The 26,269-nt window shown below is 36.1% G+C and overlaps 1 long non-coding RNA gene across 7 annotated transcripts in view; it reads right to left on the reverse strand.

The window, feature by feature from the left end:
• LOC141577701 (uncharacterized) overlaps window positions 1-26,269 on the reverse strand; it is a 134,919-nt gene that overhangs the window by 51,004 nt on the left and 57,646 nt on the right. For all 7 annotated transcript variants that reach the window (XR_012506991.1, XR_012506990.1, XR_012506989.1 and 4 more), the window contains one exon: window positions 25,817-26,175. This is a non-coding gene — a long non-coding RNA (uncharacterized LOC141577701). The remainder of the gene's footprint in view (window positions 1-25,816; window positions 26,176-26,269) is intronic.

A 26,269-nucleotide genomic window follows, 5' to 3' on the forward strand; every position in this document is an offset into this window, starting at 1 on the left:
TACATCTTCATGTTTATTCTCTTGCAATTCACTGTAGTTATTGCATTTCCAATATGGTTTTCTCATTTCTATAGCTTCCTGTTTCTTTTCTATTTAGAGTAGACTTTTCAAAATTTATTTTAGCATAAGTTTAGTATTGCTGAATTCTTTTATTCTTGCTTCTCTATGAAATTCTTTACCTCTCTTTCTACTCTAAAGGACAGTCTGAAGAAAAAGAATGAAGCTAGAGAAATAACCCTCCCAGACTTCACACAATACTACAGAGCTACATTCATCAAAACAGCATGGTATTGGAACAAAAGCAGGCATATGGATCAATGGAAAAGAATAGAAAGCCCAGAAATAAACCCACAAAATTTTGGTCAATTAATCTTTGACAATGGAGGCAAGAACAAACAATGGAGTAAAGAAAGCCTCTTCAGCAAATGGTGTTGGGAGAACTGGACAGCTGCATGTAAATCAATGGATTTAGAATACTCCCTCACACCATACACAAAAATAAACTCAAAATGCCTTTAAGACTTAAACATAAGACACTATAAACCTCTTAGAAGAAAACATAGGCAAAACATTATCTGGCATAAATCTCAGCACTGTTCTCCTAGGGCATTCTACCCAACAACAGAAATAAAAGCAAAAAGAAACAAATTGGACCTAATTAAACTTATAATCTCTTGCACAGCAAAGGAAACCATAAGCAAAGCAAAAAGATAGCCTACAGAATGGGAAAAAATATTTGCAAAAGATGAAACTAACAAGGGTTTCATCTCCAGCATATATAAATAGCCCATACAACTTAATAACAAAAAACCAAACAACTCAATCCAAAAATGGGCAGAAGACCTAAACAAACAATTCTCCAGTGAAGACATACAAATGGCCAATAGGCACATGAAAAAATGCTCAATATTGCTAATTATCAGAGAAATCTAAATCAAAACTACAATGAGGTATCACCTCACACCAGTCAGAATGGCCATCATTTAAAAGTCCATGAAATAATAAATGCTAGAGAGGGTGTGGAGAAAAGGGAACCCTCCTGAACTGTTCATGTGAATGTAGTTTGGTGCAGCCGTTATGGAAAAAAGTATGGAGATTCCTCAAAAGACTAAAAATAGACTTGTCATATGACCTAGTAATCCCACTCCTGGGCAGATATCCAGAGGGAACCTCAATTCAAAAAGACACATGCACCCCAATGTTCATAGCAGCACTAGTTACAATAGCCAAGACATGGAAACAACCTAAATGTCCATCGACAGATGACTGGATAAAGAAGTTGCGGTATATTTATACAATGGAATACTACTCAGCCATAAAAAATAATAGAATAATGTCATTTGCAGCAACATGGATGGGCCTTGAGAATGTCATTCTAAGTGAAGTAAGCCAGAAAAAGAAAGAAAACTACCACATGATATCACTCATACATGGAATCTAAACAAAACAAGACAAAAAAAGGCAAACTTATTTACAAAACAGAAACAGACTCACAGACATAGAAAACAAACTTATGGTTATGAGGTGGGAAGGGCATGGGGAGGGATAAATTGGGAGTTTGAGATTTGCAGATACTAATTACTATATATAAAATAGATAAACAACAAGTCTATACTGTATAGCACAGGGAACCATATTCAGTAGCCTGTAACCTATGGTGAAGAATATGAGAACAAATGTATGTATGTTCCTATGTGACTAAAGTATTGTGCTGTACATCAGAAATTGACATAACATTATAAACTAACTGTACTTCAATAAAAATGTATTAAATATAAATAAATAAAATGACTTTGGAAGCATTTATTCCTTTTGAATTTTTTGGTATACTTTGTGAAGGATAGGTATTAACTCTTTGAATGCTTGATAGAATTCCCCATTGAATCCATCTGGTCATGGATTTTTGTTTGTTGTGAGTTTTTTGGTTACTGATTCAATTTTATTATAGAAATTGGTCTGTTCAATTGTCCAATTTCTTCCTGATTGGAAAATTGTATTTTTCTAGGAATTTATCCATTTCCTTTAGGTTGTCCAATTTGTTGGTATATAATTGTTCCTATGTCTTTTATGAGTGTATTTCTGCAGCATTAGTTATAACTTCTCTTTCATTTATGATTTTATTTACTTGGGCCCTTTCTCTCTTTTCTTTATGAGTTTGGTTATATATTTGTCAGTTCTGTTTATCTTTTCAAGAATCAGCTCTCATTTTCACTGATCTTTTCTATGTTTTTGTTTTATCTCTATTTTCACTCAGATATTTATTATTTTCTTCCTTCTACTAACTTTGTGTTGTTTGTTCTTTTTCTAGTTCCTTTAGGTGTAATGTTAGGTTATTTAAGATTTTTCTTTCTTGTTTCTTGAGATAGGCCTGTATGGCTGTAAACTTCCCTATTAGAATTGCTTTTGCAGTATCTCACAGATTTTGGAAAGCTGTGTATCCCCTTTCATTTTTCTCAAGGTTTTTTTTCTTTTCTTTGATGCCTTTGTTGACCCATTGATTGTTTAGTACATGTTTATTCTCTATGTGTTTGATTATTTTTTCTGTTTTCTTTGAGTAATTGGTTTCTAGTTTTATATCATTGTACTCAGAAAAGACTTAGTCAGGAAAGATTGGTATGAGTTCATTCATCTTAAATTTATTGAGAATTATTTTGTGGCCTAACAGGTTATTTGCTCTGGAAAATGTTCCATGTTCATTTGAAGAGAATGTATACTCTGCAGTTTTTGGATGGAAAGCTCTGTATCTTTTAAATCAATCTGATCTAATATGTCATTTAAGGCCAGTATTTCCTTATTGATTTTCTGACTGAGGGATCTATCCACTGATGTAAGTAGGGTATTAAAGTATCCTTCTTTTATTGTATTACTGTCAATTTCTCCCTTTATGCCTATTAAAATTTGCTTTATACAATTAGTTATACCTATGTTAGGTCCATAAATATTTGTGAATGTTATATCCTATTCTCAGATTGATCCCTTTACCATTATATAATGCCCTTCTTTGTCTTTTGTCACAGTTTTTGTTTTAAAGTCTATTTTGTCTGATAAGAGTATTGTTACCCTGGATTTCTTTTTGTTTCCATTTGCATGGGATATCTTTCTATATCCTATCACTTTTGGTCTATGTATATCTTTAGTTCTGAAGTGAGTGTTTTTTAGGCAGAATATAGATGGGTCTTTTTTTGAATTCATTCACCACCCTATGTCTTTTGACTGGAGCATTTAGTACACTTACATTTAAAGTGATTATTCACAAGTATATACTTATTGCCATTTTGTTAATTGTTTTCTGGTTGTTTCTGTAGTTCTCAGTTCCTTCTTTTTGTCTCTTCCCTTGTTTGGTGATTTTCTTTAGTGTTATGTTTGAGTTCCTTGATCTTTATTTTTTGTGTATCTATTATAAGTTTTTGGTTTGTGATTACCATGAGATTCATATATATCAATATTACATATAATGTCGATATACATGTTTATTTTAAGTTGACAGTTGCTTAAGTTTGAAAGCATTCTAAAAGCACTACATTTTTTTAATCACCTGCCAAGTTTTTGTTTTTGACACCATATTGTGTATCGTTTTATTTTGTGTATCCCTACTTACTGCAGTTACAGTTGATTTTACAACTTTTGTCTTTTAACATTTATACTAGTTTTTAATTTGACTAATCCACTGCATTTTCTGTATATTTACTTTTACTAGTGACATTTTTTTCTTTCATATAGTTTCTTATTTCTAGTTATGGCCTTTTCTTTTCTGCTAAAAGACGACTAACATTTCTTTGATGATCAGTTTCATGTTGATAAACTCATAGTTTTTGCTTTTCTGGGGATTTCTTTATTGCTCCTTACATTCTGAATGATAACCTCGCCATATAGAGAATTCTTGGCTATAAGTTTTTTCCTTCAGCACTTTGAATATATTTTGCCACTCCCTTCTGGTCTACAAAATTTCTACCGAAAAAAAAATCAGCTGATATCCTTATGGGGATTCTCTTGTATATAACTAATTGTTTTTCTCTTGCTGCCTTTAAAATTTTCTTTGCCTTTAACTTTTGCCATTTTAATTACAATGTCTTGCTGTTGATCTTTTTGGATTTATATTGTTTGGGATTCTCTGAGCTTCCTGGATGTGGGTATTTTTTCTTTCCTAAGTTAGGGAAATTTTCAGCCATTATATTATTTGAATACATTTCTGCTCCTTTCTCTCTTCTCCTTTTGGGACCCATATAATGCAAATGTTAGTATGCTTGATGTTATCCCAGAGGTCCCTTAAACTATGCTCATTTTTTAGTTCTTTTTGCTATTCTGATTGGGTGATTTTCACTATTCTGTCTTTTATATTGCTTATGTACTCTTCTGTAGTATCTAATCTGCTCTTCCTTCAATCTAGTGTATTTTTCATTTGAAGTATTGTATTCTTCAGCTCTGATTGGTTCTTTCTTATATTTTTAAACTCTTTGTTGAAGTTCTGTGTTCCTCTATTCTTCTGTCAAGTTTGATGAGTATCTTATGACCATTATTTTGAACTCTATCAAGTAAATTACTTAACTCTATTAATCAGGTTTTTTTTTTCCCCCTGGGGTTTTATCTTGTTCTCTTATTTGGAACATGTCCTTCAGTCTCATTTTGACTTTCTGTGATTATTTTTATGAACTAGGCTAAATAGTTACCTCTCTTGGTCTTAAAGATGGGGCCTTGTTGTGGAGTATCCCCTAGACTGTGGATGGTGGTTGGTGTAGGATAGCTGGTGAGCTCTTCAAACTGATGCCTCCTGTGCTGTGACTCAGAGCAAGTGAGTCTGTGTGTGAGCTCTTTAAGTGTGGAGTTATAGTTTCCTATAGCCCTCTGGTCCTCCTGGATGTAAGCCCCATGGTTTTCTGAAGCTAAACATTATGGTGGCTTGCCCTCCTGGTGCAGGTCCCCAAGGCTGGGGTGCCCTGATGTGAGCCTTGAACCCCTCAATTTTTAGGGAGGACTTCCATATTTCTCTCTATGCTTTTGTTTCATTCTCATTTCTAACAAGACTGGCTTTCTCTGCTTCAAGTCCCTTTTAAACACTTGGAAAAATATAGTATCTTATTCCAATGAACCACAGTGATTGATCAAAACTTCCGTATCTGTTATTTTACACTCTTGAGAAGAAATTAAGCTATATCATCATAAGTAGGGTATCTATACCTAAACCAATAAGCTATGGCCAGGGGAATGAAATCAGCAACATGGCTGCAGATTTCTCATTCTTCCAGGATGGACTGTGAAGTTAGTCTCAAAAATAGAGTGTGGTTTGTGCAACTAACACCCAGGAATCTGTTATTCTATACTTGGCAACAGAATGTCTATGTGATGCTAGAGAGTTGGGAAGGGGTAACGTGGCAAGTCTAATATTTCCAGGCTGAGGAGTTAGGAAAATTATAGTGCTGACAGTAGAACTATGAAGTTAAAAGTAAGAACTATATTGGAGAGGAGAGTTGATAATAGGTTATTATTGCATTGTAAGAGAGATATTGTAGGTTTAGTTTGGAGAAAAGTGAGTTATTTATCATCGGGTCATAACATTTGTTATGTGAGAAACTGACTCTAATAAAGCTTTGTCTAAGTAAAAGTCCCCTCATATCTTGATTTCTTAATCTAGCATACCAACTCCTTTCCTTTTCCCCAAGATTTATGTAGATAAACCAGATTAACATTTTCCTCTTGCTGTATTCTTAGGCATAATTGACAAAGCTCATTGACATTTGAAAATTGAATAACAGATATAGTGCAAATTCAGGCACGATATGAGTCATGTTAAGACAATTCTCTGAAATGCAAAATGATAGTTTGAGAAACTCAGTACGTATACCAACGGCAAGATTACATCTATGCACCCATCTCTAAACTTGTATTAATGGGTCAAAAATTCACTCTGAAAGTAGGAAAATTGAATCATAGTATAAAACATGCTTATTTTCATTGAGAATGGTTTTTTTTTTCCAATTTTATTGCTAATCTATAGATAGGTGCCAGAAATGTTTGACTTAGCAGTCAAACTATATATACCATGGACGGCTGGGCTGTATGGCTCCTGCCTTACAATTATGTGGAATTTAACGGGTATGATTCATAAGTGCAATTGACTTTGTGACAAACTTAAACAATATATAATTGGGAACTACTAAATATTATTGTTACACTTTTCACTTTTTATAAATATTCTAATATATTATATTGATAATCAAAATGAGAAAGCTTTAATTATATCTGTTTTCTAAAACTACAAACACAAAAATCAAAGAAGTTATCACAGGAATTAAATAACATGACAAAATGTATCAGAAATTGAGATATGAGAATTTATATGTAATGTGTTTTGTGGGTAATGATAGCCCATGAAAGCCTAATTTAATCAAATATTTAAAGGGGTAATTATTAATTTTTAAAGAATTGAAGTGAACTGTAACTAGAAAAAAATGTTGTTTATTTTTAATGACAGAACAGTACTCCTGATGTAATTTTAATATTTCATTAAGGCAGTAACTCTGATTTTGTGGGTATCATCCAAGGTTTTTATGTTTGATGATATGTTTTTTCTTCTAGAAAAAAGTCCAAACTTTATTGCATAGCAGTGGTGGATGATGGGAATGCTCTTTTCCCATCCATGTGATTATGTTCTAATGTCACTAAATTACTAGGACTTAATCAAGGAAATTAAGAAAGGTCCATTGGCTTATGTTAGAAATATAACTTATAACCATGCATAGGGTTCCATATTTTATGGCAATTATGCAAAAACATTTTGTGAGGTGCTTTTCTTCAAAAATTCTTATGCTAGATAGATTTTAGGTATTCATGCTTTTAAGTGTTCAAGTTATAATGAGAAGATTCCTATAAATTTGTCCTGCCTTTTTTCATTAATTTCAGGATGCAGTATATTTTTCACATTTTGAGCATTTGCTTCTCAATTTAGGGAAATTTAAGTCTCTCATTTCAGCCATAGTTAAAAGTGTAAATTACTAAAATTGAAAGGGTATACACACATTAACATGGCCATGGGAACAGTATTTGGCAGAAGAATGCATGCAAAATGAATGTTTGACAAAGGCCTTTAAGGTTTAAAAAAAAGAGAAAAGAAAGAAAAAGACTTCTAAATTTGACAGATGAAGATACTATATATTTGCAGCTTTCATTTGTGAGATGTAAAAAGACATACACACAGAATGTATTCATTTTAAGGCTTTAAGCTTTTTTTGCACACTTTTTCATTACTCCAACTTGTGATTTTTCTGTTTGATCACTGGTACATTTGTATTCTGCCAGACTTGAAAACTTAGTCATCTGTGACTCCTCTGGCTGTTTTAATCTTTGTAACCAATACACTGTGGAATTTTTTGTTTTATTCAAAGAGATGTTATACTTTCACAAGGCACTGGTAGATTTCTGAGAACATTCTTTCCTCAGCAGTGGGGAATAATTAGTTCTAGACTGGGTACTGCTTTGGTTCTGCTTAATAAACCTTAAAAATAAGAACTGAAAGTGTAAAAAATGTCTTTAGGAAACTTAACTGTGCCAGAACATAGCTTGAGAATATTTATGAGACTACAAAAAATACCAAGCACCCATCAAGTTAAGATTCACAATGCATCACATATGATAAAAAGTGACCAGGTATGCAAAGAAACAGAATATACAACTTATATGGTGATACACCAATCCACCGAAACTGACCCAAAACTAACAGATGGTAAATTAACAGACAGGGACAATAGAACTATTATTAGAACTGTACTCCAAATGCTTAAAAAGTTCAATTGAGACATGAAATAATTAAAAAATGTACAGAAGACCCAAACTGGAGTTCTACATAAAACTGGAATGTGTGAGATGTAAAAATACAATGGATGGGATTCATGGTATGTTAGAAATTGGAAAAAAAATTCTAGAAGTAGTAAACTTGGAGATATAACTATAGAAACAACCCAAATAAAACACAGGGAAAGAGAGTAATTTTAAACATGCACAGATTATCAGGCATCTGTGGCATTTCAAGATGGCTAATACTTACTTAAAGTCTCTGAAAGAGAATATGGGAGAAAATATATTTGAACAAAAATTGGCCAAATATTTTCCAAATGTAATGACAGTAACCTGTAGCTCTAAGAAGCTCAATGAACACCAACAGATACACACATACACACACACTGAGAGAGAAAAGAAAAAAAAAAAAAACTACAACTGGAACATCACAAGACTGCTGAAATATAAACAAAAAAACTTTAAAAATAGAACAAAAAAGTATAAACAAAGAATGAGAGCAATTTTCTTGTTAGAAACAAGGGAAGTGAGAAGACAGTGAAGCAACATTTTTATAGTATTTAAAGAAAAAACGGTCAACCTAGAATTCTATATCCAGCAAAAATATCTTTCAAAAACAAAGGCATACATATTCCAAGATGTAAAACAAAAATCACAGACTCAAACTAAAAAAAAGTTAAAGCACATTCATTTGATAGAAAGAAAACATGTACAGCAAGATAAAATCTGCATCTACAAAAAGGATTAGAGAGAGCCAAGGATGGTAACTTGTAGAAGATATACGTATTATGAACCCTAAAACAACCATTAAGATAACTGTTATAGCTAATAATCCAATTGTGGAAATAAAAATGGAATCATAAAAATATTTAACTTACTAAAAATAAGACATTTGTTAAACATTTAATTTAACATATCTATCTCAAGGGCTCAACTGGAGACTTAATTCAGTAAAACAGAAACAAAAATGACACCACAGCCTGAGATACAGAGTCTCTTATAGAAATCAATGAGAAAAAACATAATCTAAGAAAGAGGAAAAAAAAAAAGAAAGAGGGCAATACAAGGAAAAAGAATGAAGAGCCCAGGTCAGGAATCTTGGCTCAAGATCTGCATTGAATGGCATTCTTTCAGCCATTCTTAAACGTTAAGGATTTTTTCCTCCACAATCAGGTAAGAAAGATAGAAACCATATACCAACATGTTTATATCAATAATCACATTAAATGCAAATGGTCCAATATCCCAATAAAGAGATAAAAACGGTCTAATTAGTGAAAAAATAAAACAAGATGTTGCCTACAAGTTATACATTTCACATTCAGAGAATATTAGATAAAAGTAAAATGATAAAAGATGATCTATGCCAACATTAATAAGCCAACTGGAGTACTGTTAAATATTGGACAAAGTAAATTTAAAACATGAGATAGAGATTATTTCATAATAAATTAGTCAATTCATTAGAAGATACAACAAACAAAAAAACTCAAAATACATGGAACAGAAACCGATAAAACTGTAAGGAAAATACATAAATCCATAATTATAGTCAGATATTTTAATAGCCCTCACTTAATAATCAATAGAGCATGTAGACAGAAAATAAGTATGAATAGAGAAGATTTGAGCAACACTATAAACCAACTTGACCTAATTGCCATTTAGAGAACACTCCACTCAACAACAGCAAGACACAGAAGCAGGGAGCACTGAAGGGTTTTTTTAAGCACATATATAACATTTACAAATGTAGACCATTTTTTGCACCATAAAACAAGTTTCAATAACTTTTAAAATAATTTATGTCCTATGAAATATGCTCGTTCATCTCAATGAAGTTAAGTAAGAAGTCAGTAACAGAAAGATGTCTCAAAAGTCCCCCCAAAACACATGATTGATTAAATATCCCATGGGTCATAGATAAAATCAAAAGAGAAATTACAATGTATTTTATCTAAATGGAAGTTAATATGCAACATACTCAAATTTGTGAGATGCTGCAAAAGCAATAGTGGGAAAATTTATAGCACTAGAAAAAAGAAAGTTCTTAAATGAATGCTTTTCACCATAAGATCAAGAAAAAAGACAAGGATATCCATTTTCACTATTTCTACTCTACAGTTTACTGAGGATTCTAACACAGTAAGGGGGAAAAAGATATCCAGATTAGAAAGGAAAAAATAAAACTAATTTATCCACAGATGACATCATTCTTTATGAACATTATCCAGTGGAATCTACAAGAACTCCTAAAACTAATGAGTAAATTTGGCAAAACTGTAGGATATAAGCTAATTAACAAAATCAATTATATACTAGTATTGAACAATTAGAAAGTAAAGTTGAAAAAAACCTTTATAATAGCATAAGGATATGAAATGCTTAGGGATAAACTGACAAATAATGTTAAAGACCTGCATATTGAATTCTATAAAATACCGCTCAGTAACTAGAGACACATCGTGAATATGCATCAAAGGTCCCAATATTAAGATGCCAATTCTCCTAAAATTGATGTGCAGATACAGCGCAATTGAAAACATTCTAGCAGTCTTTTTTGTCAAAACTTGACAAGTTGATTCTAAAATGGATATGGAAATACAAAGGGTCTGGAATAGCCAAATTAACTTTTGAAAGGTAGAACAAAGTTGGAGGATGAAGATTACTAGATTTCAAGACATTATAAAATTGCCCTAATTAAGAGAGTTGTGGTATTGGCATAAATTAGAACAGATCTATGGAACAGAATAGAGAGCTCAGAAATAGACAAACACATACATGGGAAACTGATTTTTGATGAAGGACAAAGGTAATATAGTAGAGAAAATATTTTATAAAAAATGATACCAAAAATTTGGGTATCCATATGCTAAAAAAGCATCTGCAATACATAACTTTCGGTATACTGTATGTAAAAAATTAACTCAAAATGAAGCAGAGATTTTAATATAAAATTGAAATTATACAATCATTTTGGAAAATAGTTTGACAGTTTCTTAAACAGTTAAGCACACAGCTACCATACGATCTAGCCATTCCACACCAAGTATTTACCCAAGATAAAGAAAACATGTGTTCACACAAAACGTTTTATAGGAATGTTCATATGTGCTTTATCTCTAATGACCAAAACCCCAAAACAACCCAAAAAATCCATCAACAGGTAAGTGGGTAAGCAATAGAAAATTATTTAGGGACAAAAAATTAACTATTGAAATATGCTACAACATGGGTCAATCTCAAAATAATTATGGTGAGTGACAGAATCCAGACCATTAAAAAAAGCACCTAATTTATGATACCATGTATAAAAACATTTAGGAAATGCAATATTATGATTCATACTAGAAGCAGACCAATATTTGCAAGATTTGGTGGGGGACAAGAGGACTGAGGAACAAGAGGGAGGGACTAGGGAGGGCTAAAATAAAAATGTTGTGGGTAACGTAATATGTTCATTATCTTGATTGTGATGGTTTCATGGGAGTATATACATATGTCCAAACTTGAAAAATTAGATTATATATATTTGTGCACTTTATTGTACAATTATGTCTCAATAATGCTGTTTAAAAATATAGAACTAGCCAGGCTCAAGAAATAACAGGAAGCAGCACACTTACTTGACACAGACATACTTGGAAATCTCCACTGGAATGGATGAGTTCCAACCATTCCTACTCCATCTTTGTCCCTCTTCTCCAGACTCAAATCCTGAGACACACACAGAGAGGGACAGAGGGACACAGAAACAGAGGGACAGATACTCATTTTCCCACCTTGAATCAGGTATGTACCATTTGCCAGGGAGAACACAGATTACTTCAGTTTGAAGTCTCCATGCACATTGTAGAGAGATAAAGTCCCCCAGAGAAGTTTGGGATATTATGAAAAAAGGAATGAACAGCCAACTAAACATATTTTCACTTAAGCAAACATATTTATCCCAATTCACTGAACATTCAACAAATATTTATTGATTATGTATTCTATCCATGACAGGAAGAATCACTGATGAAAAAACAGACAGCCATCCTCCTTGGGAAGTGGTACAGTGGGGGAAAGGTATACATAACAAGGTGATTCGTATACTCGTATGGGTTCTTATCCTCTAAGTCTCCGGTTCTGCCCAAATCCACGAAACTATGTCACACCTCGAGCCAGCACAGAGGCTGAGAGCAGAGGGGAAGTCACAGGGCCATAAACACAGAAGGAGGGAGCACTGCTGGGGTAGTGAACACCTGTCAGCAGGCTTGGAGTAAAGAGGATTGGAGTCAACAAGTGCCTTTACATGCAGTTAAAAACAGAAGAGTGAGCCATTGCAAACCAAAAATTTAAGCACTGTCTGCAAACAGTAAAACAAAACCCTCCTACAAGTAAAGCAAAATAGCATGGGCCAAAGTCAGTTCTGGATCAGAACTTGCGCAGGAGAGAAGCACTATCTGAAGCAGACCCAAATAGACTGCCGGCGATTTTACCAGTTCTTTGCAGGGAGAATTCTGTGACAGGTAAGTGCATGACATTGGTAGGTGGGGAAACCTAGGCTGACAAACTTTTGTCAGTTACGGGTGACCATTTACCTTAGAAATTAAGTTATCTCCTCATGTTCTGATCAGTTCAATGATAATATTAGTAGCTACCTCCCATGTGTATTATGAGCAATGCATGAGAGAATGTGCACAAATCCCTCAACAATATACTTTGCTCAATGAAAGGTAGAAATAGGTTAGAAATTATTGGAACCTCACTCTCTATTTGTTAATTCTCATTATGTTTATATTAGCTATGTAGTAATTGTCTATTCATCTTTTTTTTCTATCCATTCATAAAGTCTCTATTAGAGAAACTCTCCAGTTATGGTCATTGCTGAGTATCTATTCTAGAAGAGACATGAAACTTACACAATACCTCACTTCTCATTCCTCACTTTCTCCATGGTGCCCAAGCCAGCTCTGTGACACATATTTGTTGCATCCACAGAAATGATCTGGGTGGATAACAACTGAATTGCTATATTCAGTTATAAATTCAGTTATATTTCAGTTATAAAGCAGCAAGGAGAGTATTAACCTAGCTACCTGAGCAACATATTTCTAATTGCATTTAGCAATGAGATAGGCCTCTCAGCTCTCTGACAGTTAGCATTCTGCAGGCTTGAAGCTGCTCTCCTGGCCTCAGATGCAACGTTGCTCCATGTGTTTTAAAGAACGTATCTTGTAATTATAGATAAAAATATGATTGTATGTATATGTTTATATACATACTTTTATATATTCATATTTAACTTATAATGGGTCAGTAAAACAATAAACTAATCAACCAATCGCCATTTTGCTTTTATTAAACCCTGGGAGTTTTTTCTTATGATACATGCAACAAATAACTAAAATGTGTCCTTGTGTGAGCAAATGCATGTGCCATGCAGGATACGCTCATTCCAAACGAGGTACAGTCTATTCTTATATTTAGTCAACATTTCTTCAGTTTTATATTCATGGAAAGATTAGTCATCTTTTTGTAAGACACATACACCAAGTTGATATATTCTAATTGTTGCACATTTTATTATTAGAAGTTTAAAATATAACAGTGACAAGAAGTCCTTGCTGGCTAACTTTTCCCCCCATAGTTTCTATGAAGGCCTCGTTCTCTAATCAGGATTTTGAGCCCTTGAATTGCTGAACTAGCAAACTGTTTGTAAGTTACATATGGTACTAGCCGAAACTGCAGACTTTGCAAGAATTTCCAAGAATTTCAGAAATCGCACAAAAGGAAATATTAAGTATATCCAGTGGTAAAGGTATGATGAGGAAGACACATTCAATGGCAGAGCAAATTTGTTCAGAAAAAGAGCAGCACAGGCAATCAAGATAACCAGTGTTACCACATTACCGAGAAAAGGTATTGAAAAATCCTGGCCTCCATCTTTGCTAGAGATAAACTCATCACTTCACAGCTCAAGCCATCCAAAATAGAAAATGCTTGATTCTTACTCTCTCACAAATGGGTGAAATAACAAACCAAGTAAAGGAAGCGTTTTTCAATGGTCAGAAAAGCCACCTTCTACAGTCCCTCACATCCTCCTCTCAGAAATCCTTCACACCAATCATTCTCTCCCTAATAGCTTTGGACCAACAACTTAGCAGACTAATGAAAGTAACTTCTGACTCGGAAGCATTTCTTTCCTTTTGGAAATATTGCAGCCAAGACATTTTTTTTTTTTTAAAATAGAAGGCAAATAAGAATGTCTTAAGTAAGTGAAGTGAATTGTGATTAAAACAGCATCCTGATGAGGAAGAGGAAAGATGCCTGCCCGACTCTGCCAGGCCCTGTGCAGCAAGGGGTTTTTTGGAAGTTGGGAATGATTGGATTGGCCAGAGTTCGTTTTGTTGTGAGTGGAGCTTCCTGTTGGCTGGCCTAACATGGGATGCTATTAAGTGATTTGGGCTGGAGCATTGTTATTCTCCATGAAGAATTTAAAGATCTTGACTTGAGCCTATCGCACGAGGAGTCATGCTGTGCCATGCAGTATGAAAATATCATCAGTCTTGTGCCACTGGCACATTCAAGCACCTAGTGGGATAAGCCAGGCACCAATGTTCAAGGTTTTATATAAGGTAACAGCTGCTTTGGTCAGACAGTTAATTAAATATGTTAATTTCCCATACAACCAACAGTAGAGACAACAGATCAAAGAGGGATTTTATGACATTTTTGGGTTCCCTCCTATACCCAGGAGGACGGATTGTGCCCACATCATCTCCCAGTCTCCTTTGTGCAGTAATGCTGCTCTTCCCCTTTGAAAACAGCCCTGTTCTATGACATTGCAAATATTGTACATGCTTTGGTACCACTCTAACCACTGCCAGTTGTCACCACTCCAGTCTTGAAAGACTATTTGGGTCCGATCCCATGCTAGTGTTTGGTTAGTCAGTAAGTATCACAAATCATGCTGAAGGCGGGCAGTGGGCTTTTTCTCCATTGGTGTCATTCTGGCTTGGCATTTCTTTTATCTTTGTGGAACCCACAGAGCACAGATTGTAAATCACATGAGCATCATGACTAGATTCCATCTGAGGCATGAGGTTGCACCAAAAGATTGTTCTAGAGAGTGTTACGAGTTCATCACATGGAGCGCACACATCTAAGAATGCATCATTTAGACATAATAACTGTTAAAGCAAATGCGCTTTCTGGCAATAAGTGGCACTGTGAAAGGAAGAAAATGTTCTCCATTCATGAAAAGAAGTAATCACAATATCCAAGAGTTATAAATATAACAGTGTCATGGAACCATCTATTTTTTTGTGTCATATGGGAATCTTGGAAGATTTCAAGAGTGATGGCAATCCAGTTGTGATAATCTGACTACTTTTATGCACCTAAATGAAAGGTTCAGAGAATCTGCACTGTTATGAAGAGTTGAAACAGGTCAAGTGCTAGTAATTGGCATCCTGATGGAAATATTAGCCCACGAGTTTCTCAAGGAACTTCAAAAAGCTCATGGTTGTTGATTAGGTAATCATCTGTAGAATACCTATATTCTCATGTCTAAAGCCACTTTTATAGAAGGCATGGTTTTTGTATAGCACATGTATTTGTCATATTGCTTAAAAATACCTACATTCGATATCATTAAACCTAAATGCAAAGTGATATGGTAGGAAAGGCTAATGAACTAGAATTTCTGTCATGATTGCTAGCATGTCTTTATTTTCCCACTTGTAAAATGAGAGGCTTGTGGAAATGAACTTTGAGGTCATATCTTGGTCTGATTTTCTATTTAAGGGAATATGATAAAAATCAAAACATTCCTGCCTATCACCAACCAGCTGGTGACTTTGAACAATTTACTTAACCACTCTAGAATCTCCAAAACTCTGTGTATATAAGGGCATAATACATGTGAATGTGGTTGGTGAATTACAAGGTGCTATAAAATATTCTTAATGAAATTCTTTGTTTTAGATTCATAGTTCATTTTTTCAATAAAGGATACAGTTTTGTTTATTTAAAAATCTCAGCACAATGGTGCTTTTGGTATAATTCAGTCCAAGTCCAAAAGCCTGAGAACCTGAAGTTCTGACGTTTGAGGTCAGAACAAGATGGATGCCCCAGATGAAGACAGGATTTGCTCTTCATCTTCTTTTTCCTTTCAGGCCCCAAGGCGATCGAAGACAGGTGCCCACATTGGTGGGGGCAGATCTCTTTCCTCGGTTTACTGAATCAAGTACTCATTTCTTCCAGAAACACTCACACAGACACACCCACAAATACTGTTTTACCAGCTATCTGGGCATCCTTTGTTAACACAAAACTAATCACCACACATAACCGTTAATTTGTCTCCCTTCTCCTGATGTCATCAGAGGGACCAGTGAGAATTTAATTAGGAGAGAGTAGAGTCAACATCACAGAGATGAGGAGGATTTTCAGGGCAAGTGAGGAGAGAAAAATCCAATGTCTGATTGTTTAAATTTATTAAAAATCTCTAGGTGTGCTGTAGTTTCCTTCTGAGGGAACAAATGGAGATTCTAACTATGACTACAGAATGCATGAAATGTCTTACTGGTTGGGAGAAGGAGAAGGGGACTGATTCTGGAAATTATAAAATTATAATCTTTAAGTCAATTTTCAGCAACATTAAATATATGGTTTATAAGCCATTAGGAAAGTAATAGAGATCACTGATATGAAACTGTCTGTTCTTTGCTGAACAGGCAGCTAGAAGGTGGGAAGGACATGGAGCCAGCAGTTTCTCAAGGCCAGTGTTGGTGTATTAGTCACAGTTCTCCAGAGAAACAGAATCAATAGGACATATGGATATCATATATACCTCTCTCAGAAGATTTACTATCCAATACTGGCTCACAGGATTATGGAAGTTGAGAAGTCCCAAGATCTGCCCACCCCAAACTGGAGACCCAGGAATAGGCGGTATAGTTCAAAGGCTTGTGAGCCAGAGAACTGATGGTATAGATTCCAGTCCAAGTCTGAAGACTTGAGACTAGCAGCACCAAGAGAAGGAGAAGATCGATGTCCCAGCTCATCCCCCCCCCCCCCGATCGATGTTAGACGGGGTAATTCCACCTTCCTCTACTTTTTGTTCTATTCAGGCCGTTACCAGATTGGATGATGCCCATCTGCACTGGGAAGGACCCTCTCCTTTACTCAGTCCACCAGTTCAAATGCTAATCTCTTTCAGAAACACTCTTACAGACACAGAAATATTTTACCAACAAGCGAGGCATCCCTAGGCCCAGTCAAGTTGACACATAAAATTAACCATCACAGTTGGGCATTTGGATCCAAGGTCTGAAGGCGAAACAGAGCATTGTATGGGATTTCCATGTCAGTACCAAGGTAAGCAAGGTTGAGCTGGTTTCTCAAATGTAAACACATCCAAGGAAATGAAGACTAGAAGTAAAATGGCACAGATTCCACAGCTGCCAGATCATGTGATTTCAGCTCATGAGTAAGAATTTGTACAGTCAGAACTGAAATACTTCTTTCAGCTTTTTATGTAGTGACTGCTGTCTCAGGTGAGGTCTCTTAAGACGGTGGAAAGAGTGGATTCAGTCTTGTGAATTCACTAACAAAGCTTTATGATGCATTCACCTCGGGTGCATTTTTAGATATTGTTAGGAAAATGCCACACAGCTTTCCCTGAGTTCAATCTGACATTGCACACCGTCTCACAGATTGGAAATTAACTTAACACATAGATGGACAAAGTTTGGAGTAAATGAAGTAGGGACTAAAGTTCAGTCATTTGTCTATCCCTTTCCTGCTTTCACCTCAAAATTTTTTTAAGTTAATATGTACCTGGCACTGGTCTAAATACTTTGTATATATTATCTATGCAAACTTTGCACCAGTTTTATAAAGAAAGTAACTTTCCTTACAAGGAAAGGATATTTTAACAGATGAATCCTAGACTTAAAGTTATAGAATGACTTTTTCAAGGACACTGAGCCAGGAAATGACCAAGGATTCCAACCCAAGATTATTCAGCTTCTCAAGTTGAGTTCTTAACATTCTACCTCCCAGCTTCCAAAAGCTGAAGCTTGAGAACTCAGCGAAGGGTATCTGATAGGAAGTGGATCAAATAAAATTTTTACTACATTAGAATGAAGTCTTAGACATAATCAATCCAATAGTCACACATTACTCTTGTGGAGTAGGGGAGGTGTAGATGAGGGCTGTACAGAGAACAAGCAAGTCAAAGAAAACAGGGTAATAACTTTGGAGACAGGTGTCTAGTGAGGAGCCAAAGAACTCTTTCATCTCAATTGATTCATTAAAAATGATTAGTTTTTCCATTATATTTGAATATTGTTTTGTAGTTTACAGAGTATTTCCCCATTACATTTGAATATTGTTTTATAGTTTACAGAGTATTTAAAAATGTTTCCTTATTTGATTTGATCCCTACAGAAGCTCTATTTCATAGTGAGGGAGATGTTGTAATCTCAGTGAGGGCAATGTTATAATCTCAATTTTATGGATTAAAAACTTAAGATTTTAATTATAAAACTATCTTGAAATGGCATAACTAGTAGATCTAGACCTAAACACAAGTGTTTTGTTTGTTTTTAACTGCAAATGCAGTTTTCTAACTACATTATCTCTTTTGAGGTAGCACATGGTTACCAAATGCACATGTAATAAATACTAAAAATTTTGATAAATTTAGGATTATCTTAATAAAGTGTTGAATTCAAGCCAGAAACAAAGGAACTGCAATGCAATGCAAACAAATGTAAAGGCTGTATTTAGATTTCTGCAGAACTGTCCTGAATTGAGGGAATTTCCTGGTTACAAGCTTGCCATGGATCAACAGTGTAATAGAATCGGTCAGGAATTGTTCATGACAGCAAGGCAGAGTTAGGAGGAATATACTGTTCTGAGGAATGAGAGTGACAACTCTGTCCTCCTGAATTGGTCAGAACACAATGCGTGCTTTGAGTTCAATCACTGGTAGGACACTGAAGAGGGATATTGGCAAGCAAGAGTTCACAGGAGGTCACTAAGTAGTGAGATGGAGTCAGGAGATAGATCTGTCTCTCAGGTGAGGCAACTAAGGGCAGTGCCCAGCCCCACACAGAAAGTTCTAAGCATCTGAAAATTAGTATTTTCTTTTATCCTTACAATGATCTTAAACAATAGGAACTAGCATTATCCCCATTTCATAGATGAGGAAAGTAAAAAGTGATCATTCCAATGCCCAGAGTAATAAGCTAGAAAACAGTTCATTTGCCATACAAAGAACTTGAGGATGCACTTGTGAAAGTATGCAATTATGCTAGAGAAATCCTAACATCACATAAGATCCTAGAGATGTTTGTTTTCTGATGTTCTTTTATTACACCCTATACTTCTTAGGTCTCAAATTTCAACTGAAGTTGAAGAAGTTCATTTACCTTAGTTAGCATAAATATGAATAATGGTATTAATATAAATGCATAATAGGTAATATATTTTATAATATAGAATATAGATAACTTATTTCTCAACCATATTTTATACATGTCATAAAATTTTTTAAATCTATATTTCAGCACCATAATAAAGTGTTTTTTTTCTATTTTATTACTTGAAATAATTGAATACCTTCTTAGCCATTACTCAGTTTTGCTAATTTTCTCAATTTTGATTAACTTCAAAGATTGAACCATTAGATAAATAAAAACAAGAAACTAATAATAGAAAAAAAGTTCTATCCTGTTCTGACAGCAATTCTCTGACATCAACTAGGTTTTCTGCAATTTAATTCAGTTCTGCCAACAACTACTTACGCTCAATTCCAAAGACACAGTTCTCCACAAGACTACCCTGGCTCAGATGCCAGCCCTAAGTCTCTGGGGTCACCTGTACTTCTGGCTCATCAGCTGTAATTTTTGGGTTCCTACAATCTCAAGTTTGATAATTTGCTGTAACAACTCACAGAACTGATTTAAAGCACTATACTTACATTTACAGCTTTATTATAAAGGATACAGATCAGGAACAACCAAACGCCGAGATGCACAGGGAAAGGTCTAGGTGGGGGAGCTCTTCATGCACAGTTCCTGTGCCCTCTCCTTGTGCAATCCAGCCATGTCACTCACCCAACATATCAATGTATTTGCCAACCAGGAAGCTCCACTGAGCTCATGGTCCAGACTTTATCGGGGATTCATTACCTAGATATGACTGATTCAATCACCAGCCATCTGACTGAACTCAAGTCTTCAGTCTCCTAACCCACTCCATATGGTCTCAGGTCCCAACCCTCTAATCACGTGGTTGGCTTTTGGTACATTGCTCCCATCCTGAAACTATCTTAAGAGCCCCCTCAGAAAATTCCAAAGATGTTTGAAGATTTGTGCCAGGAACCAGGGTCAAAGATCAGATATATTTTATATATTGTTTATCGATCCATCAGTCTGTCCATCCACTTGTCTGTAATTTAAGCAACTTAATGTAGTCTACCATAAAAATGGCAGATCCTATTTACACAACCACATTTAAACTCTGAGAATAATATTTAGGAGGTTTAGATTAGTTATGGTCAAACACAGGAAAATTCAGGCTTAAAAAAATTGCCCTTTTGTTGATGATTAATGAGGAAACTAAGGGATAGATTTCATTGATTTACACATGCCCAGGGTGATTCTGATGACTCTCCATGCCTTGTGACCCTTAGAAGTGGTTATGCTAAGTTAAGGACCAACCGGTCATGTTAGGTAGTTAGATAAGTGGGGGCACAGGGCAGATAAAGTGGAAGAAAGGGAGGATGATCTGGAAGATGAAGTTATGCCCACCTCTAGCATAAAGGAATTTTACTTCTTCTAAATGAGTGCCAGCAAGAAACCTGTTAGTACCAGACAACCACAACTGCTTGGTAGCAGAAAGGACTTAACGGAACACAACCCAATGCTCATTATAATTAACATTGCGGTTTAGGCACCTGCCCCCGGGGGTGTTTCTGTATACACCATGGGTGAGGACAAGCGCAAAGGTGTCAAACATGACTCAGCATTCCAGGGACAAGAGCCGTCATTCAATCAAAAGACCACTTCTAAGCGAGGGTATAAGAAATAAGGGAGACCAAAAAATGCCGTTTTTCCTCTTGGATCAGCCCACCTCCCATTCTTGAAGGTGTACTATTTCCTTTCTAAATAAATCTTTTAAAATCTATCGCTACATGACACACCATCTCCCAACTGTAAACTTATCTTTCAGATATGACAACAACTGGGGTCTTTTCTTTTTGGGGGAGTAACAGTCACAGGACTTGGAATGAGTTTGCAATTTCTTCCCCTACTCTTTTACAAATGAAGCACTGGTTTTAAGCTTTCTCTTCACCACCCCCCCACCAAAAAAAAAAAAAGCATTTTACTACGATATTTTAATTAAGTAGCTCTGTTTAGGTACAACTCAATCTGATGCTTTTCATGGGGATTTATTTATTTATTTTGGTTGAAATATATCCCTAGGGGTAAAGGTATATTATCATTTATGTTCAGGAAGTGACATGATCTTCGTACTTGTTAATCCATAAATAAGGATATGTCTATCACAGGCAGAGAAAATGAAGGGGTGGGGAAAGAAAGAATGCGTAGCCGCAGGGTTTCTGTGTGCGCCTAGCAGTGCATGAGAAAATGAGGGTGAGGCTGGCTTAGCTTTCATTCTGCTCATCACTGATGTTGCAAAGAGAAAAAATGGATATTGTACTTTCTTTCACTCATATAATGCACATGAACTTTTTAAGGTTTACAGTGTTCCTTAGATCTTGTGGCAACATTTATAGAAACTTTAGAACAATTCTGAAGTCTAAATGGAATGAAGTCCCTGAAAATTGGAGCACTCTGTTGAATGGAATGAAAACTAAAGGCATGCATCCTGCTTATGTGCATCTGAGTTTTGATGCAAATGCTGAAATGACAGGTAGAGAAAGGAGAATTACTGTGTCTGCTCATAGTCCCTGAAATGACATCCTTTGGGTAAATCTCCCTGCCAGGGAGAAACAGACTATCTGGTATTTTGACAAGGAAGCGTTTATAAACACTAGAGAAAACTTGGACCTTCGGCAAAGAAGAGATTATGAGAGAGGGCAGGGACAAGAGTCAAACCAAGAATGTCTGGAGGAAAAGAAGCCAATACTGAACAACATTGCTGAAAAATCTAATGATGTGAGTTTTAGTTGCAGAGAAGGCTAAGGAGCGGTTTGGGGCATCTTTTACTTATTTTCTTATCATGCCATAAAAAAAGAAATTGAATTTCTAATAAAAATCATTCTGAGTGATTTCTATTTGAGACAGCCAAAGAAAAATGATCTAAAGATCTGCTTTAAGTTTCTCAGGGATAAAAGACGTTCACATCCACAAAATGGACCTAAGGGATTTAAGCTACCCACCTAGCTGTAGGATTTCTGGAGCTGTTGCTCAAAAGGTGAGGGAGAGGGCAGGGGTCTGACTGAGTACCCTACTTGAGACTCAGGCTCCCAAAAAGGCAAGCTACCTTGGCAACGCTTGCAGTATCTTGCTATGGACAAGTTCTCATTTAATTTGCTGCTTCCCATTCTTGTCGCCATAGCTATCAAGGCTCCATTATTCATTAAATAAGTGATGATTGTACTCAAAAATTGCAGCCACACGGGCCGCACAGATGCATTTTCCTATTATTAACATGTTGCCAACTTGCAACTCTTCAAAGTCTGAGTAAATGTTTAGACAAGAGGAGGCAACAAGGACAAGCAAGAAGTAGCGGTCTTGAAGAAATTCAGCCCCACTACTAACAGCTTTAAAGTCTTAAGAGTGTTTTCACTAGGGCAGGACCAGATAAATTGCTCTTATACGTGCATGCAAGAGGCTAAAATTCCTTTGAAAGTTTATAATTTCTCATGGGAAAATACAACATAAAAGTTACTTTTACTCATAGAAAAACAAAACCATATTTTCCTGTCAACCTTTGCTGTTGGGAATTTCAAACTTTTTGCATTTTTTTCCTGTGATTCTTAGCTGGCCCAAGGGACAGGCGTTTACAACATAATTTACTTTCAACGTGTCTCTGTAAATCATTGTAATACTCTCTATTGCTTGTGGAAAGGGGAAAAAAAAGCTCCCAGTGGGATCTCTTGTCCCACTTTCCCTAGACTCCACCAGCCCAAATGCAAACGCAAACTTTCCCTTTTAACGTCCAACCTCGAAGACAAAGGCACAGAGAGGAAACGGTGTACAGAGAGTACAGGTAAAGTTAGAACTGTGGGCAGGCTTCCAGGGAAAAGATTATATTTAAGATTAATTGGGAGAGGGGAGATTTGCCCTAGGTGATGTGGAAATTATAGAAATACTTAAGTCATTCTAGAGTTGGTAGGCTCCCTTCAGCCAAATGACTTAAAATTTTTTTTCATAAAAATCCTAAGGACCTGTAGCATACTTTTGCAAAGCTATGCATATCAAGGATCATTCAGTTTTACATGAGAATTTGATGACTTATACACTGGTTGAACCTTCACCTTTTAGAACCTTAATGGGAATTTATTAGCTATTTCACAGTGTGTAAATTTGAATCTAGGTCAGATGAGGAAGAAAAATAGGGCATATTCAGGCCTAAAGAGTAACCTGAAAAATCATCTATCAGAACAAAAACAGATAAGGTGTGAAATTAAACAGATGATTAAAAGTGTCTTGGGGGAGGGTATATAGCTCAGTGGTAGAGTGTGTGCCTAGCATGCACGAGGTCCTGGGTTCAGTTCCGAGGACCTCCATTTAAAAAAATAAATAAACCTAAGAACTTCCTACCCTTTCCAGAAAAAAAAAAAAAAAAGAAGTGTCTTAAGCAATCTGAGGTTTGAAGACAGAACCTGATGAATTGGGACTCTATATAGACCACTGGAGCTCGAATTCAGGTGACTAGTGAGCCTGGTTCCTACACAAGCTGCAGATTAAGGAGCTAACATATTGTGTTAACCTGCTTCTACTAACTCTCCGTAACAGGAAATGTAACCCAGGTGGGTTTGATATTCACAAGATTAAAGCGCATATGTACCATCAAATGGTCACCACATTAAAGCTGTTTTAATGAGGACTTGGGAGATAATGAATGAATGTCGCTAATTCACTACAGAGAAGACAGCCTGACCTCCTTCTGACCTCTTTGCCGCCAGGTATCTTAAACAACATATTAGTTCTGCTTAAAGCCAAAATGAGACGGTCTGTAAGATAAGAACAAGCCAAATGCTTAGGAGAATGCCTTTTGCTGGTGTTAAAGCCAGAAAAAAAAAAAAATCTGCTCCCTAGAGTCCTTATAAAAAGAACACTGTGTAACAGAATGAAAATCATCTTCACTGACACCTTTATCTCAGGCACAGCCAGCCCTCAGCTACATCAGGCTGTTTCCGATAGTGCCCCTCAGTACCGTCCAGTGCCACCATACCAGGAAAATACCACTCAGTAGAGGCATGGGTGGAGGACTATTAAGGATATAACTCTCAGCTGGTTTAACCTAATCCTGGGTAAAATTTAGAGGATTTGGAGGGACTGCTTATCTTCCAGGTAAGCCTTCATAAATATCAAGCTTTGGATAGATTTAAGACGGCCGTGAATTAGAGATTGTATTTGCTAGAAAATACTCAGGGCACAGTCAATTTACTGTGATCCCACTTGTTTTTCCAGGCAGCAGGATTAGAGGTAGGTTTGTGTAGGAACTGAGGATCCCGTGATGGTTTTTCCTTAGTAAAAGACAACTTGTCTTCTGCTAGTAGGTGAACCAAAGGAGCAGCTATGATTAGGGAAGAAGGGACAGATGGGAAATTCTCTCGTGCCTGTTATGGTCATTGAGTATAAACACTGTCAAATAAGGTAAAATTAGTGTAAGTGAGAATTCACTGTAGGACTTGTCCAACATAGATACAGGAAGTAGTTTAAGTTACAGTGGTTTCAGTTTATATGAACCTTGTATTACAGTATTTTCTCCTAAATAAGCTTATCGAGAAAGTTTCCAAATGCATTAAATGAATATTGAGGTCTGTCTATATGTGCAAAGCCTCAGCTTTTAAAGAATACCTTTAGTTTAAAATACAGAAGAAAACTTAAGTGAGGAAGTCCTCAAAATGATTTTCCAGGCCAGATTTATTTTGGCAGTCACATTCAGGAAACTATGCAGTGTACCAAGTTCTGAGTATTGTATTTGGACACTGATCCATAACTGTAGTCATCAGTTTACTGACAACCATCTGCTTGGACACTACTCCCATGTTCTAATAAGTAACGTAAAATTAAAATGGCAACAGACAATTTTGGCAGCAAAAGTAAAAATGGTAATCGGACCCTTGAACTCATACTCAGAGTGACGAGTCAGACTATGCTCCCGTTTCATCGTGGTCCAAACACATTTAGGTAAAGAGTGCTAAGTCTTGTCGTTGCAACCAAGAACCCTTGAAAGAAAGATCTACACCTTTGCTTCTTTATCTAGCACTTCATTACACACAGCTGCTTTGCTTTGTCGGTGAGTCCTAGTTTTCAAGCCAAATGTTTTCTGTCATTATCCTACTTTACTGGAGCCATTTGAGGTAGAATAATGGCCTAAGAAACGTTGGGCACCCTTCATACTCTGGTTTTCTTACATCAGCTACCATCTACTTCCCAATGACTCCCGAACACCTACATCTAGCCTCGACATCTTGCAAGGGCTAGAGACGTGTGCAATCAATGACCTATAAGATATTTTCTTTCAAATATTCCATAGACATAGTTAAATAAAAATGTTCAAAACCAAACATACTTTTTCCCATTCCACCTAGCCCTACACAACATTCACCAAATCTGTCCTGTTTAGTTTTGTCAAAGTCTCAGGGAAAAAGAAAAAACCCCTTCCACGCCGCTGCCCATTTCAAAAATCGAGACTCGTTGATTTTTTTTCTTCTTTCCTTTTTTTGTACACTAATTAGCTACAATGTCCTGCACATAAGGTTAAAGTGACTAGAAATGCAATATAAATTTGCTTAAGAAAGAATAATTTTAAAAAGTAGCTCGTTTACCTGAGTTTGGTCCCAGTTGGCTCCGCGGCTGTCCTCGGGCCTTCTCAGGAGTCTTTCCGCCTCTCGGCTCTGCTTTTCTCTGCGTTGCTTCTACTGCTGCTGGGTTCTCCAGACAGGGTGGCTAGCTGGCTTCCAACAGCTCTCGACTTTCGGTCCTGCTTTTGGCAATTCCAGCTGGAAAAATGTACCCCTTCCTCAAAAGTTTTAAACAGAGAATCTGAGCCTCCATGTCTCCGTTAGGCCTGATTTAAGTCAAGTGCTTATCCCTGATCCAAATAGAGTGGGTGGGCGGAGGCAGCAATCTGATTGGCCCGTCTGAATTACAATCCACACCTGGGAGAGGGCTGCGGCCATTACCACTTAAAGGCACAAGAATGAAAATTGTGAAGTGTTACTAGCACAGAAATTAGGGTGCTTTACCAGCAGGGCGGATGCCAGCAGGATAGTCCAAAA

The sequence above is a fragment of the Camelus bactrianus genome, chromosome 5, assembly GCF_048773025.1.
Source record: "Camelus bactrianus isolate YW-2024 breed Bactrian camel chromosome 5, ASM4877302v1, whole genome shotgun sequence".
Classification (NCBI taxonomy): Eukaryota; Metazoa; Chordata; class Mammalia; order Artiodactyla; family Camelidae; genus Camelus; species Camelus bactrianus.